Below are 17,990 nucleotides of genomic sequence, written 5' to 3'. Positions count from 1 at the left end.
GGTCACTTCAAGGATAAAATGATGACATAACCTAACTTGTTCAGTTTTGGATCTAGCCACCCTCCATAAACAAATAACCAATAAATGGGCATCTGACTCTGGTTGAGGGATCCAAGAAGCTCACTAATGTGGAAATGTTCCTGCATATAACCAAATGGATAATGCTGACCACAGTAAGTAAATACAATAATCACATGCCATCAAATAAGCTCTGCCCAAGTTGAATTACAACAGGTCAATTATTTATTTATTTAAAAGGATTGGGGAATATCAGCACCCCTATCTAATAGCATACCCCACCTTTCAAAAAACCGATGATCACTCAGTGCTTGGGGAAAAGCATGTGAACTGCCATATCTAGGTAGTACGTTCAATGCTTCTAACTGCAGCTGACCTTTCTAAAAAGCTTCTTTCCTGCTTCAAAGAGACATTAAACACTGCACCAACAGGTGCATCATGGATAGGTGTATCACCAGGCATCTGTCTTCTTGGATAAGGCTCATTCAAAAAGGCCAAAAGGGCCAAAGAGCTAAGCCAAAATCCATTTGCTATAACTGGGTTAGGGGTCCCAGCAAAGGTCAAATACTCCTTACCAACCATCCATAGGTCCTAAGAAATAAGTGTCAATGAGATTTGAGCATTGAGTGTCATCAGCAGAAATCTGGAAACCTTCAAAGAAAAAAGCAGATTACAGTTACTGTGGATGTATTAAGCAGGAAAAGAACAATTAATAGGTAAGCTGATATCTTTAGGACAGACTTGAACCAAACAGCTTTGGAACAGTTCTATTTAAGACTCAAATAACTGCATGACTGTCTGAATAAAAGACACTGCTTCAATGCTCAATTTATACTGTCAGGCACTGGAACCTCCCAAGAAAGCATTGCTGCCAAAAGGTGGTGCCACTTCATTCAGAAAACAGGACTGTGGCCAAGACATGGCAAAACCATCTCTCCTTAAAACAGACTACTATGCAATACACCTTTTGTTACATCTGCAGACAGCTACATCACCTGCAATGTTACCAATATTCTCCCAGAAGGAAAACCCATTAAATTCAGTCAAAAAGACGGGCCATAAACAAAGAACTGCCTTTATAACATGAACCCCCAATAATGATTTTGTTGACCTCCATTTAGAGGATTAGTTAGGAATCTAGTGGAAGATTTTCTTGGAGCCACCATTCTGCATGCAAAATGAGGAAGCCCAGCAGCTTTATGAGTGACGGAACTCATACTTTAGCAGCTTAATGTCTCTAAGTGTCGCTCAATTAGCTTCAGTTGATGGAAATCAGAGGCAAACATGTTTGATTCCAAATCCAAAAGGATTAAGGACTTAACTGAAACTAGTATTCTTTGACGCCCAACAGGTCATACAACTGGTGGCACAGCACCACAACTGGTGTCATCACAAACCTGTCCAACTACCAGTGCCTTGCACTCTGTGCTCCCTTGATCAAAATCAAAGAGAAGCTCTGCTCAGTAGCTCTCTGTTGGTGATACAGCTATAATACTGTGCTAAATTTATGAATGTAGCACATGCTAAAATGGATTCTATCTGCATGGCCAAATTGTAATAAAACAATAACAGAAGGCAAATGGATGATCTGAAATGCAGAAACAAAAAATGCATACTGTACCTTAGCTTCACTTCTGCTGATACCAATATCCACAAAATATACTTGAGAAAGAATGAGCTGAGATGATGAATTAAATGAATTGACCTTGCTTCTTCTTAACTCCAACACCAATGAAGAAATTTTAAATGATGCAAAGGGAAAGGAGATGGAAGGGGACAGAAAATCTTTCCTCTTGTATTTTCTTGCTCAATAGCTCCAGAATAATTACCCGCATGTCCAAAATTAATTTTAGATTCTAACAAATTACCTTATCAGATGAAGCAGGTGATTTAAATGAAACACAGAAATAAAAGTCTGACCTTGGGGAACTTGTTGACTGTGCTAACATTTTGATATATAAGTTAAACATCAGGCCTGATAGGAGACTGATTATATACAACTCCACTTGGAACTATGAAAGAAGTTTCTCCCCATCAAGCCTCAAATGGAGACCTCCCTGTCTCAGAATGGTTTTTCAGGAGCCACATACTTTGATTTTGAGACAATTATAGGGCCTAAGTAAAATGGCAGACAGGCCGAGCACATTTAACACTATTAACTGTCCAATGGAGCTTAAAGTTAAGACCTATATGATACTTGAAAATCCCAGGAAACAAACTTATTCTGTCAATCATGAACTTAGACACATGATGCAATTTGCACTTTGATTACATGTAGACCACCTTGAATTTATGAAACTTCCTGGTCATACTAAAACTGGGACAACCTCTACTCAAGTAAAATGCTTACCCTAGCATTAAGCTGGCCAAGGCTTGTGAGGGATCTTTTCAAATGGTTACAGAAGTCAGCAGCCCAGTTGTCATAATGACTTCACCACCAAGCTTACTAGATTGTTTCTTGCCTTTTACTGCCAAAACTGGCACTAACTCTCTGGTGCAAGGCCAACTATGCCCAGGATCCACTGGATGTTACCAGAGTCAACTATGTCAAACAGTCTAGCTACTTCCACTGATATATCTTCTCTTTAGTCAGCATGTGAACCATTATTGTTTGGCCATACTGCAGAGCACAATGGTCCTGGGTACTGATTAGAGCATGACCTTTACAGATCCACCAGTAATTTCAGATTTAGATCACCTGGCTGAATGTTGTTTACAGGAGAAAAAGGAAAATGTTAAGTCACAGGGGATTAGAACCTCTTTGCTTCCCATTAATATTCTGGGCAGCATAACAAATTCATGGATACAATGTTCACAGTAATTAATTAATTAATTAAGAAAGAAAAAAAGCAAATTCCTATAAATCTCTCATTATAATCCTCTAACACATAACTATGTACCTCACTTGGGCTGAGTTGGTCATCTAGGGATCATTACCCAAACGGGTTACAGAAAGCTGTTGTACAACCTTCAGTTATACATCATCTTCTTGAAGCTGTGTCTAGTTTCTTGGAAGGTGCCTCTTACTCAGTGGGTGAGGATTCCATAGTTAAATGATTACTCAACACAGAATAACTCTGGGGGACATCTTCTTATCATTCCTCTCTGCTGACGAAACATTCCTCAAATACGGCCTCCACCTGTGTGATTAATTTTCTTCATCTATCTCATATAGTCTCCAGAGCTTAGATGGTCTTGGAAAAGGAACAAAAGTTAAGTAACCTAAAGCAAACCAGGTGTCATAAATTCCAATGCAGTCAAATGCTGTAAGCCTGATAACCAAGCCCTGAAGTGAGAATGGTTTACTACAATATGACTCAGCCACTGAATAGATAAGCCTTTGCAACCTGCAAAAGTTAAGTTACAATAACTCTAGCTTGATCTGGTAACTAAAGTATACAGTTAAACGTAGACAATCCTGTCTGCAGCACAAGAAAGACAGTCCCCCGGATTCACGAATCCTCCATGTAAGACTTAATAAGTCTTACTTGGAGGCTGCAGTTGAACGGTATGACGTCAGCATGCCATGAATAGGCATGAGGGCATGCTGCCTCAACCGTAAGTCTTACATGGACCATGTAAGAAAGCAGGGGGCGTGTCCGACTGCCGAGCAGTCTAAATGTCCACGCCCCTGCAAGTGTTGACAATAAAAGCAAATAAACAAGAGCGAGTCTGCTCAAATGTCCCTGCACCCAACACCTCACTGTCTGATATTGTAAACCCCCATCACAGTTCTAAAATGCATAACATTAAATTTTTTTTTAATTCCCAAAATAGCTGCCCGTATTTGCGCGTGTGTGCGCAGGTGTGCCCATTGCTTAGACACAGTTAACAATTCTGACATGGAAGAGCATAAGAAAGAATGTTTATGCAAATCACACCAAATCACAATAGCGTAATGGTAGAGCATTCGCACAAAGAAGAGGCATTCACGGTTCGAGTCCCAGCACTCCCTTTCGTATTTATTTTTTAAATCAGTATATGGAATAATACCTAACATATATGTTTAAACATAACTAAAAAGCAGTGAAATGGCCAATGTGTCAGTGAATAAAATAAATATTTTAAAGGATCCCAATATAAAATTGCCTGCAGTTAAGCAGCGCTTCACCCAGCGCAATATAGTTGCCCCTAGCTAACTCGCACTTTACCCAGCACAATGTAGTTGCCCATAGCTAAATCACACTTTACCCAGCGCAAAATAGTTGCCCATAGCTAAATAGCGCTTTACCCAACGCAATCGGTTTGCACGGAGGTGTGCGCCGTGCCAACCAGTGTACCGTCGGGCAACGTGGAGCAACGTAGAGCAAAGTTGCTTAAACACAGCCACGCCCCCTAACCTGTCTGGACAATAGTAAAATAAAATGCAATGATAAGGTTTGAACCCAGGACACTGTGCACCATAATCAAAGTACTGAACCACTAAGCCACAACAGCTTAGGATAAACATCCACTGTTAACATATATATAGTAATAAATGTTTGATTAACCATTGCTAAGCAGGTCTGCAGTCAGCCGAAAATATTAAAAAATGGCCAATCAGAGAAAAGTGCGGGAAATACGGCATATTTAAGCTGCATAGGCGGGAATACTCGCCATAACTGATTGTAGCTCCCATCTGCAGTTAGAATGCCTGGTGTTGGAGAGGATACATGCTTTCAAGTGCAACGCTGGGGCATCGAGGAGTCAAGATATATGGTTTGGCTCCTAGTCCATCGGCATGAGACTCGACTCCTGCAGGGCCAGTTCCAAGGAATGGAGTATAAGGTGGAGGCTTGGAACCAGTTGGCTCATGAACTCACTAGTGCCACAGGCATCCCTCGGACTGGTGAGCAGGTCCGTCACCACCATGCAGACCTGAAGAGGTGGAAGCAGGACCTTCTGAACCAATGGATCCAGGAGGCCCATCAAATGCGTGATGCCCCACTACTAAGTAGGTAGCCATGGAATGCAGTATGTAAGACAAGCTAATATAGTCTAAATAATGGATAGGTATGTCTCAATATCCCTTTATTTACTCCACAGCTGCAGGTGCTCGTGCTATGAATCAGCAAGCCTATGCAGATAGGCTGCTAAGGCTGCGCTACCAGGCAGGTTAGTAAATATTCTGCATGTATTGTTACATGATATATGTGAGTGAGCATGACAAAAGTGTTTAAGCCCAATAATACAGCAATAAAATGTCCTGATTAAATCCTCTGCAGGTACTGTTATATAACAAACATCAGTGAGCCAGAAATAGAGTGTACTAACCCACCAATCAAGGTAAAATAATTCTGGAATACTATCCCTGCATGTACTGTCATAACATATAAGTGAGCAAGCCTGAAAAAGAATGTTGTAACCAATCAGGAAAGGTATAATATGTCCTGAATATGTCTTCCGTATGCACTGTAATAACAAGTAAAGGAGAGAGCCTGTAGAAAAGAGTGTTCAATGTAATTAATAAAGGTATAAAACTTGGAGTGTGTCTGTGTCACTTACTTTGAAATGTTGTTGTACCCTTGCAATAAAAAATAGTACTGTTGTATTAGGTGCTGTCAACCCACAGTTGTGCAGTCCCATAGGAAGTGGATGAAGGAAGTGGCAGTAGCTGTGAAGCATAAAACATTCATTCCCTGAATAAATCCTCTGCATGTACTGTTACACATCATAAATCAGATAGCCAGGAATAGAGTGTAGTAACTCATGAATAAAGCAAAAACATGTCTGGAATACTATCTCTGCATGCACTGTCATAGATAAAAAGTGAGAGAGCCTGTAAAACAGTCTTGTAACCTATCAATAAAGGTATAACATGTCCTGAATAGGTCTACTGTATGCAGTGTAATGTCAAATAAAGGAGACCACCTGTAGAAAAGAGTTTTAATGTAAATAAGAAAGGTATAATACTTGCAGTGTGTACGTGCCAGTTACTCAGAAATGTTGTTGTACCCTTGCAGTGAAGAAATGTTACTCTGTTGTAGAAAGTGCTGACAACCCCCAGTAGTGCAGTCCCATATAAAGTGGATGAAGGAAGTGCCAGTAGCTGTGAAGTATGCAACAGTCCTCAGCAGTTGTGAAATGGCTGACATGCATAGGTAAATCTGGCACACGAGTAGCCTGTCAAGGTGTTCCCCAGAAATGTTAGTGTGCTACCTGAAAAGTAGGGTTGTGTAGAAAACAAGTGAAAAAGCCATGTCAACACATCCAGATGTGCAGATACATAAACAAGTCAATTTAATACAAGTATGTAGCAGTAACATCTGCATCCTGGACAGTTACTATGTCAGATATAGGCCAGGTATATCATGAAGTAGCAAAACCCATAATGCAATCAAATGCATGTTGCCTAGTGTAAGAATACATGTAGGGGATATACACCTGCAGTCAATTAGAATGTAGTGTACAATTAAAGTACTAATAAGATGTTAATGGAGGTTTCTTTTTACACCCTACTCCATGTGCATAAACAATGCAATTCCACACCTCAAGTGGGTATGTCTAATCTCGTAACATTTGTTGGGACATATGTCCTATTGTTATATAAAATCTGCACTTACTTTGATGCATGTCCCTTGTTAAAACACCACAATCTTGGTGGCCTGTTGCCACCAATCATCCCTGCATGCTGTTGTAATGTCCACTGTCATTCAATACATGCATGTGTTATGCTTGCTGTTCAACTGTTGTAACCCTGGTGTGTTGGGTTAATGGGAATATTATTGCATGCTGTTACAACTAACTTGGAATGCTGTTGTCTATGTTGTAATTAAACACACCTAATCACAGAACGTATGGGAAGGCCGGTCCCAGCGGACCCACCTGTCCCTCCTCAGCTGGCAGTTGCACCTGGCACCAGCAGGTCTGGTGCCCAGCCCGGACCACCCTCCTCCGTAGGTCCTGTGCCATCTTCAGGTGGAAGCACTGCAGGGGATGGGGCTCCCCCCCCCTGCAAGCGTGGGTGGAGAAGGCCTTCCTGCCACCCGCCAAAGGGTCCGGGTTGTGGTGCGTAGGGTGATCCAGTGTTTAGTCGCTGATCCCCTATGCCAGCTCAGGGCGAGAGTGGCACGACTCACGGGTGAGCCTGCCCCTCCTATGCAGCCCCCAGCACAGCAACCCTTGGGTCTGTGAAGGTCCAGTGGTGACTGCCCATGGGTGGGGATCTCAGTCCCACTGTTACCATCTGTGGGCTCATGGGCTTGCGATTTCCAAACATCCGTCCCCGTCAATTGTGTTCACCCACCCCATGTGTCATACTCTGCCCCTGTATGCATCTTGTTTGTCTTGTCTGTTTACCTACCCAACCTACCTCCCCAAATATACCTACTTCCTCTACCTCACTTTCCACTCTCCCCTTCAAAAAAAAAAAAAAAGGGCAATCTGTACCCGAAAAAAAATTATGCCCCATACATAGCTTTCTATTTCGCACACATGTCCATTGGACATGTTCACTGATAATTCTAATTGGCAGTACAACAAACTATGTTGTCCTCACCCCTCTTTCAGGGGTGGAAGGTTTCAAATTTCACTCCAAATTTGCAACATATGCACAGCTGTCGCTGGTAAAGAAATGGGCAGCTATGGACCTTCCCTACACCCATCCTGCACATCCCGAGCTTGTTTTCCTACTGTCTTTCCCTCTTTGTGCCCCCTTTTTCACCACTTTCCTATCTTCCCATTTTCTTTTCTTTCAAAGAAATTAGCGTGGGGGTTAGCGGGAGTAAGCACTTTTAAGCAGTAGTAAGCGGGATTAAGCGAGTGTGCGCATGTGTACGCTTAGCTAAGCATCACTAAGCATCGCGCAAACCAGCGCAAACCCACTTACAACTGCTTAAAAGTGCCTTAGTCACTCTATGGCAGGGCCCTTGTTCTGCTGGGCAGCAAAAGAAAAAACCTCTGCCAGTCTCAAACCCCAGACCATTGACACAATAGACTGCATGAATTACCACTAAGCCACAGCAGATATACAAATAACTTGGTTCTGAAATAAATATATCATGCATTACAATGAGGAAATGTAAATGGAAATTAGGAATGGTATAACACAAACCCTTTTCTGTGGGTCTTTACCAGCAGTGGTTGTGGAATTGCATGACATGACTGTGAAAGGAGAACCAGCCATCCTAGCAGGGAATAATGTTACAGTAGCACCTTACAAACACCACACAGTATCAGACCAGGATAAATACTGGCCACAGGAATACGGTGCAATAACCACATTTGTATGGCAGTTAATTGTGTAAGTGAGAAAAAAGTACATACTCCCATGTATCCTGTGTTAGCATTTGGAGGGGTGCGTCCATGTCTACACTGAGATGTGTGTACTGGAAGCAGCAACATTCAGGTTTGAGTACAACATGCATATAACTGGCTACAACCCTAGCATCAGATAAGAGACATATACCAATCTTCAGACTGACACAACGGTGTCCAGAGCAAACAAGTATGGGCCCCACCTTGGAAATCTGAAAGGGCTACGCCTACCTAACCTAGCATTTTATAGCAGTGGGCTGCAATCACAGTGAGTAATGAAATCACCAAACAGCAGGCTGCATGCAATTACTGAATGGTGGGCAGCAATTGGTGCAGAGGCTGTCACATGCACAAGTGCAGATAGCTAGAAAAGCAGGCTGTACCTGCAGTCCACACATGCAATTATATTATTGCAGATGCTGTGAGATAGAGAGTGAGAGAGAGAGAGAGAGAGAGAGAGAGAGAGAGAGAGAGAAACACGGACACAGACACAGCCTGAGACAGAGACAGAACAGAGTGAGAAACTGAGACAGAAAGTTAAATAGAGGGCAAAAACCCAAAACAAACCACCAATAAAAAAAAAAAAAAAAACCTACAAAACCGTAACACACAGAGCAGGGAAATACAAAGATAAGGTATGTAACTCACATGTATGTGTTGGCATGTTGTAGATGTTCCTGAAGAGTACTCTGCACACTGCAAATCATCCATGTGTGGCAGCAGTATGTATCTATCTGTATCTGCACATGTGCATAGGGCAAGGGACATACTGCAACTGTTAGTGAAGGGTGGACAGATATCTGTCAGTGAAGGTTGATATGTGCATATATCCATGTAGGTCATAGTGTGTGGCCTAGAAGACGGCATGCAGTGCGCAGGAGCGACCTTAGGTCAACTGATGCCCTAGGCAAAAGGGCTCCACGGCACCCCCTACCACACTTCCTGGTGCCCCCATCCTTGACTTACTAAACCACATAAATAGTGGAAAAGCACCCCTGCTAGAGCGGCGCCCTAGGCGGCCGCCCAGTAGGCCTATGCCTAAGGCCAGCTATGGTAGTGTTGATATATGTCATGTGGTGGTTAAATGCTGTGGGACAGATTTGTCAGATCTGCTGTGTTACAGCCAGTGAGGCCTGCTAATGCTACAAGGGGTGAGGGCACCCACATGTATTCTGCACAACACTGTGAAATTTAATCACATACCTGTACATCCCACAACTGTCGCATAAGTGATATCCCCACCATGAAAGGTGGACTGTACATGTGCCTATATGTACTTCCATGTGTACAGCAATGGATGTGTACATGTATGTATATAGATATGCATATATATAACATATATATATATATATATATATATATATATATATATATATATATATATACATATAGAGTGAGAGAGAGAGACAGAGAGACACGGGGTCATATGTACTGCGACAGGTGTGTGGTGACCAAGGCATGGACTGTAGACAAGTGTTGATACTGCAGTGCCATTCCACCTTCCCAAAACAGTGTACCCATTAACTACCACATAGGTAGAGATCTACCTAACAGTGAAGGTGTGATAAGGGAACATGGGACACAGGTGGACAGTAGCCTCCACTTTGATGAAGACAGTGCCACACTACACCTGTAATCTGTCTGTGTGGTATGTGTCATGACAACAGTTGTGTCATCTATGGAAGTATAGGGTAGAGTTTCCCTCTACTCATCACAATGCCCTGTGTGGTATGTACTTCACATGACAACTACACCAGATGAACAGGCCACAGAGAGACCTCCCAAAGTGTAATACTGGCCGCAAACAGATGCCCTATGCAGACTGACTCACAAAACCATGACTACACTGTATTGCATACTGGCCACACAGAGGTGACCTCTGCCAGACATACAGAGGTATGTCACACCCATAGCTGGGTGACAACAACCATGGCAACATATCACAATCCCTCCGGGGTACACGCTCTAGGGCCCAAAACCTTGTCAGCTCACTAAACAGCACATGCTGGAGGGATAGGTTCCCATCTCAGAGATATGCCATACACTGGAATAGACCACATAGCAATAGCAAACAAGGCTCCTCCTTAGCAGTTTTTATAAATACCCCTGATGATTGTGTGTGAGATTGGTAATACACCCCAGGAAACACCTCTGTGGTTCAGGTTGGCAGGGGCAAGTGAAATCAAAGTACATGTGTGTCAAAGGCCAGGGTAGCATATGGCTAGGCTGCCGTAGGCTCTAGCGCCAATATCATATTACCTACCTATGGCAATATGCACTCACACATGTACTTAATGCAATAGCTGCTATGTGAGGTTGAATAAGTGTAACGCTGAATGTGTGCAAGGTCTGTAAAGGTGTGAAAGCTTAGTGTGATGTTGTATCTGACATGGTAGTGCCTATCCTAGCTGTGAGGACAGCAACTGATGTGTAATGTACTGTTTGGCAGACATAGTAGTACGGCATATGATGTGACGTAGTTCTCCGTTGATGAATGTGGTGTCTCATTGTAGGCTAAAGCAATACATGTATGCTTAGTGAGTGGTACTGCTGGTGAATCCATCACCAATATGAACTGTAGTACTACCTGAAGCTGTAGGCCTAAACAGCACAGTATGGTGTGCATTCACATTGCTTGGAAACACTGTCATGTGTGTTTCCTGTAGTCTGCACAGAGGACAGAATGCAGGCATAAGGGTGTGTAAGTAGTGGCACACAGTACTGTATGGTACACAGGTAATGCTCATCTGTGTTGGCATACAGTGGTGCATTGTATGTTTGCCTGATGTGTGTGTGATTATGCCTGTACAATGGCTGCAATCATATGTGTGTTACAGGGTTAACGTATGTATCCAGCAACATATATAGTCTGTTACAGCAGTATGCCACCTATAGTAACAACTGGACACATCTGTTAGTCAGGGCTATGGCATCAATGACTAGGGTGATTGATTGGTACTACTGTACCTGTACTTTACATCCATTGCAATGGATGACATCTCTGTTCGTGCATTGGTGTGATATACACCCCTGTCTTGAGGTTGTGCAATGTGTCACAAACAGTGTGTCGGGTACTGTTGTATAGTGGTGTGATATATAGAGTCTGTCAGGCAGTGTTGGTTAGTTGTGGCCTGAGAAGCAATAAGTGGTATTGAACGTGTGTAACCTCTGACAGACAATAGGATGGTATATATGTCAGTAAAGTGAAATCTGTCGTTAAAGGTGTAAAGTGTGCCACAGGACACTCTCACACATATTGTTCATATCTTTTTCAGCTAGATGGCCCACCAACGCAACCCAGCGTACACAGCAGATGAGGAAGAGGTGATACTCGACAGCCTATTTCAGCAGTACACAATGCTCTTCTCCAGAAGCAGCCAGCACCAGCAGGAGTAGATTGCACTGTGGCAGGAACTTGTTCGTCGGGTAAATGACATAGGCATGCATAACCGGACATATGAGCAGGTCCGCCATCAGTGCAGTGATTTAATTAGACAAGTCCAGCGGCGTGCGTCTGATATCCAAAGACAGCAGCTTGCCACAGGTGGTGGGGTAGCCATTCATCCCACCCTCACCAGAGCAGAGTAGTTGCTCCTAAGCATGGTGGCTCCTGGACAACAGCTACATCAACCTCTGACATGTGTTGTAATGGAGGCCGGAGCCACCCAGCACATCCACCTGGAGCAAGCAGGTAACATGCCCTATCTGTAGACTACAGTTAACTGTATTGTTAGATTATGTGTACGTGAGATGTGTACTGTGTGTTTAGCAGTTCTGCTGCCTAGTGTTGTGCAATACGGATAGTTTGAATAATATCCCTACACCTGTGACTGTTGACTGTTGTTGTACTGCAGTATAGCATACCCAGTGCAGCAATGCCACAATTGTGGCCACTGACGAACCATCTCATATTCTCGTAGGTCCCTCTGGTGTGACGGCAGGGCAGCCGATCCATGCTGGTGAGTGTGTTATACTTGCAATGTTGGTAATGAAATATGCATGTCATAGGTGAGGTGTAGGCCATGTACACGTAACACACCTACGCATAATGCATGCCATGTATGTTTGCTGTGAGACGTTGCACAGCTCAGTAATGTCAGTAGCTGCCTCAACGACATGCAATATACAGAGCATGACACACAGTCGTGGCAACCCCGTACTACACATTGGATAGGCATAATTGCAACACCTGTACACAACATAACGCATTTATCACATGCAGTACACAAAGTCATGCTACATATGGTGTAACCACACACCCGCTGTAAGGTCACACTTCAGTATCCCACATGTCATCCACACACACATGATGTACCTCAGGGGTAGAGGCCTATCATGGGTCTGTGCAACACTCTTCAACACATAACACAGTCATGTTAGGCAATGCTCCCTACTGGGCACCCCATACACCCATGTATAAAGTGGCTGTGTAATAGTGAACATATCCACGGCACTGCAGTTCAGGTACAGCATGCTAGGCGGTAGTCTGTCACACAGTAGTAGCTGTGAGTGACCACAAGATGCATGATGATGATGATGGCACATAGTACTACACCCCATCCAGTTACAGTGACCACAGTACTACACATAGCAGTCTTTGCTGTGCACCTCATTGTTGTGTGTGTGCAAACATATGCACCTATACACACCATGCATAGCATGTTGTGCGTGTGCTTACATATGCTAGTATACCCATTTTGCACAGCAGTCGCCATCTGTACAAAGAGTCACATATATGTCCTGGAATGCTATTGGGTGTATAGGTCACATGACACACATTGGGGATGTGTGGTGTTTAATGTTGCAGTCGTGTAGCATGCCATGTCATGGCTGGCACAAACATATCTGCAATATGTCCCACACATACCATAACCACTGTGCAATGTCCATGTCGTGCATTGGGATTCCTTCACGTCTACATGCACCACTCATCCCATGTCTGTACATTGCATGCATTTGCTACAGCTGTGCCCACTATTTTGTGCTATGGACACAGACACTGTCATCAGACATGGCAATCTATGTGTCACACAGATAACACATGCAGCCATGGTATGTATACCATTGAGTGATGGTGCACATGACATTGCAGAGCAGATAATACTTGCACAGCAATGTTGTGTCCATGTACACATTGTGTTCCAGGGTGTAGCCAATCACTGAACAACTACACACATGCATCAGAGCCATGTATAATGTCATTAGATAGGGCTGTCTACACTTGCACTGCATGGTGTTGAGCATCACATGGTCTGCCTGCTGACACGTGTGTCATGACTGTTTGCCTTGTGATACTGTCACCCACCATCACCCACTATTGTGTATGTGTTGGATTGCTGGTGTGTGTGTGTGTGTGTGTGTGTGTGTGTGTGTGCTGTGGTGAGCAGTGTATTTCTGTGCATGTGTGCATATGTGCATGTGTGCATGTGGGCATGTGTTCATGTGTTCATGTGTGCATGTGTGCATGTGTGCATGTGTTCATGTGTTCATGTGTGCATGTGTGCATGTGTACATGTGTTCATGTGTGCATGTGTTCATGTGTGCATGTGTGCATGTGTGCATGTGTACATATGTGCATATGGGAATGTGTGCTAACATCATGTACAGATTGTAAAGTGTGTTTCCTGTCTTCCTTCCACAGGTGCTGAGTTAGGGGTGGCTGAATGCAGCAGGGAACCTGATGTCACCGCCACTAGTAGTGGAGATGATGAAACATGTATTGTGGCACAGGAAGGTCTGACAGGGTCTGTCAGTCCACCAATCAACAGTACACAGTGGTAAACCCCATCTATGTGCACACTCATACTGTCAATACATCCCTCATCACCAATGGCCGTAGCTGAGGGACAGCATACAGTTGGCATTGACCAGGACAGTGTGGTACCTATGGCACGTGCATCCCCTCACAGCAGCCATAGCTGGATTACCAGAACGGTACCACATAGGCGGATATCCAGGGGTTTTCAGGGGAGCTCCACTGGTCGTATTGCCCCTGGCAGACGTGCACCTGGAGGTATTACAACCTCCAGTATGTTCCGGGCTGTAATGCAGGCACAGGCATGTATGGAATGGTACACCCAACAGGGACTAAGAGTGCAGAGGGCCCATTACACTGCTATCAATGACAGCATCCGTGACCTTGCCGGTGCCATCCAGAATTACACCGATGTCATTGACATCCATTGGAGGGAGACATTAGATGTCCTCCACAATGTGTTAGCCATGAGCCAGGACCGTGCTGGATGGATGAGAAGCTGACACAGATGCATGCCAGCAACAGCATCAGCTGGCAGGGGTCGCGGACGGACCATGGATCACAGCCGCTCCTGTAGTGGCTGCTGGGGCTGGCCTGTCCATTGACCGTCCTACTTGAACATGTGCACGTGGTGCTGGCCAGTCCCAGCAGGGACATGGGTCCAGTCATCATACCTCAGCCACTGATGATAGCACCCAGTCAGGTTTGGTACACGATACTGCCCGTAGCACCCCTGCTAGGCACAGGTACTGTGTCCGTGGCCAGAGACAGTGATCTTTACGACCTAGCAGGTACAGTCTGTGGCTGTCCCACAACTGCCCATATATGGCAGCCACATGGTGGAGTTGTGTGCATGCAGACATACACACATTTACCATACAACTAGGGCTCACACATACACACACACATTACATCAACATTGGCCCACGCAGTACTGTTGTCCCTCACACACACACACACACACACACACACACACACACACACACACACACACACACACACACACACACACACACACATGCCGATTGGATGGGTCAATGTCGGGCTCTGGCAAACCTACAACACACCCTGTGCATATGATGACACCTGTGCCACCTCCTGTCATCTGTCACATTGATGCAGGAATAGGCTAACATGGTTCTGATGCACAGGGTGACATTATAGCAGTGTAGCAACAGTAGCAAGTTGCCAACGGGAAAGTGTACTGATATCCTTGTAGGTATATCTGAGCAGGCATTATGCATCACAGCTCTGATAGTCATTTACACCAGTGTTACGTCTGAGTATGTATTGTCCACCCATGTGCCACTTGGCTGAAGTGTACAGTGTTGCCAGCATGTGTTAGTGAGTGGACAGTACGTGTGTGATGTGTGCATTACAAATTAGCGGGTGTACATCTGTGAACATGGTGTGTGCGCACTGTCAGCATGTACGTGCATAGTGGACACGTGGGATGTGCGACATACCCTGTTCTACACATTGTTAACATCTCATGGTATCTTTTGATGGCCAGTATGCATTCGACTACAGATATCTACTAACATGGGTACACATGCGTGTATGACATGGGTTGGCACTATGCTGTGGGTGATACCGTTGATATCTGTCAATGATCTGCAGTCTGGCAGTATACACCACCTCAACAGCATGACTATAACCAATCATTAGATGATGTCCTGGCAAATGACTCACAGTTGTAGGGAACTCAGTAACAGTTGGATCCTTCCAGTACTATACTATAACAGTAACCAGTGGTATTGACCACCACACGTTCCTGAGACCACACCTGTGTGGCATATAGCCCCCTTAGGTACATGCAAACACACTAGGGATATGTCCATCCACATCTGGAAATGCATGCATTGGCCTACACTGCATTCCCCGGATGGGATGCATATCCTACACAAGGGTATCATACAGACATATACCTGTTGTGCAATACATGCTGTATAGCAGTACGCCATCTATGGCATAGTCATCCACATTTACTATACATACTATCCTGACAGTACCACATAGGTGGTAGCCCTGAACATGTATGTTGGGTACCAATGTGTACAGACAGACACGTGTTATGTCATATGTCCCTTGGTATCCATAGGTATTGTGGGGTCCCTCGGTGTTTCACATAACACATTAGGGGCCTGCATGCATATCCACAGGGCTGGTGCACACCTATAATGACTGTCCATTATTGCCAGTCATTGTTGTGTATGAACATGTCTGACATATAGCCCGGCAATTACCCTCACTCGCAGTACTCTATAGTACGTGTCATGGGTGTGTGTGGCAGGGATGTCCTTGGCCACGGATCACTACATTGGCCGGTCTTGACGCATACATACATATGTGACCTATGATCTGAGAAGCAGCGGCACAATCTGTCGAAGGTTACAAATGTATTCATGTAGTATGGAGACTTCACACCTATGTACTGATTGAGGTCACATGTACACAAATTTATTTGACATGCAGATACCTGATATGTGCAATGCACATACTGTTTGAAACATATGTCATACTGTAGTAAAAGCAAAACTCAGACGGCATTGACCACCTGTGGCACACACAAACACACACTCAGCATTTGCAGGACTGAAACCTCTACCTAACTATGTTATGATACTATAGAGATATGCATTAACACGGCACGCTATATGCATTACTGGGTAGTTTCTCTTCTCCTTGAATATTTGTAGGATGCTGACATCATCAGACTTTCCGAAGAGGGATGTACCTCTTTTAATGTGTTTTCCCAGTCTCCAAAAAGGCTACTCCTCTCAAAGGAAATCACACACATACACACAAGAGGGATGTACCTCTTTAATGTGTTTTCCCAGTCTCCAAAATGGCTACTCCTGTCAAAGGAAGTCACACATATACATCCCCCCCAACACACACTTGGTGTTTGCAGGATTCAAACTCCTACCTAACTATGTTCTGATGCTAGAGAGATACGCATTAACACAGCACGCTATATGCATTAGTGGGTAGTTTTTGTTCTCCTTGAATATTTGTAGGATGCTGACATCATCAGACTTTCCAAAGAAGGATGTACCTCTTTTAATGTGTTTTTCCAGTCTCCAAAAAGGCTACTCCTCTCAAAGGAAATCACACATATACACACAAGAGGGATGTACCTCTTTTAATGTGTTTTCCCAGTCTCCAAAAAGGCTACTCCTGTCAAAGGAAATCACACATATACATCCCCCCCAACACACACTTGGTGTTTGCAGGATTCAAACTCCTACCTAACTATGTTCTGATGCTAGAGAGATACGCATTAACACAGCACGCTATATGCATTAGTGGGTAGTTTTTGTTCTCCTTGAATATTTGTAGGATGCTGACATCATCAGACTTTCCAAAGAAGGATGTACCTCTTTTAATGTGTTTTCCCAGTCTCCAAAAAGGCTACTCCTCTCAAAGGAAATCACACACATACATACACCCCCCCCACACACACTTGGCATTTGCAGGTCTCAAACCCCTACCTAACTATGTTATGATGTTAGAGAGATACACATTAACACAGTGCGCTATATGCATCATTGGAAGCGTTCATTTCCAAAGCTCTATTTGTAGGATGCTGACATCATCACACTTGGCAAAGAGGTACTCACCACTCCTAATGTGTTTCCACAGTCTCCAAAAATGCCACTCTTCTCAAAGCCAATCTTACACACACACATAGCATGTGCAGGATTCAAACCCCTATCTAAATATGTGAGGATACTAGTGAGATATGCATTAACTTGACACACTACTTACTTTACTGGGAGCATTTATTTCCAAAGCTCTATTTGTAGGATGCTGACATCATCACACCTGGCAAAGAGGTATTCACCACTCCTAATGTGTTTCCACAGTCTCCAAAAAGGCCACTCCTCTCAAAGACAATCTCACACACACATTCACAGGATTCAAACCCCTACCTAACTATATTATGACACTAGTGAGATACGCATTAACACGACGCGCT

The sequence above is a fragment of the Protopterus annectens genome, chromosome 3.part0, assembly GCF_019279795.1.
Source record: "Protopterus annectens isolate FY-2018-M chromosome 3.part0, PAN1.0, whole genome shotgun sequence".
Lineage (NCBI taxonomy): Eukaryota > Metazoa > Chordata > Ceratodontiformes > Protopteridae > Protopterus > Protopterus annectens.
Note: the sequence above shows the minus strand (reverse complement) of the source record.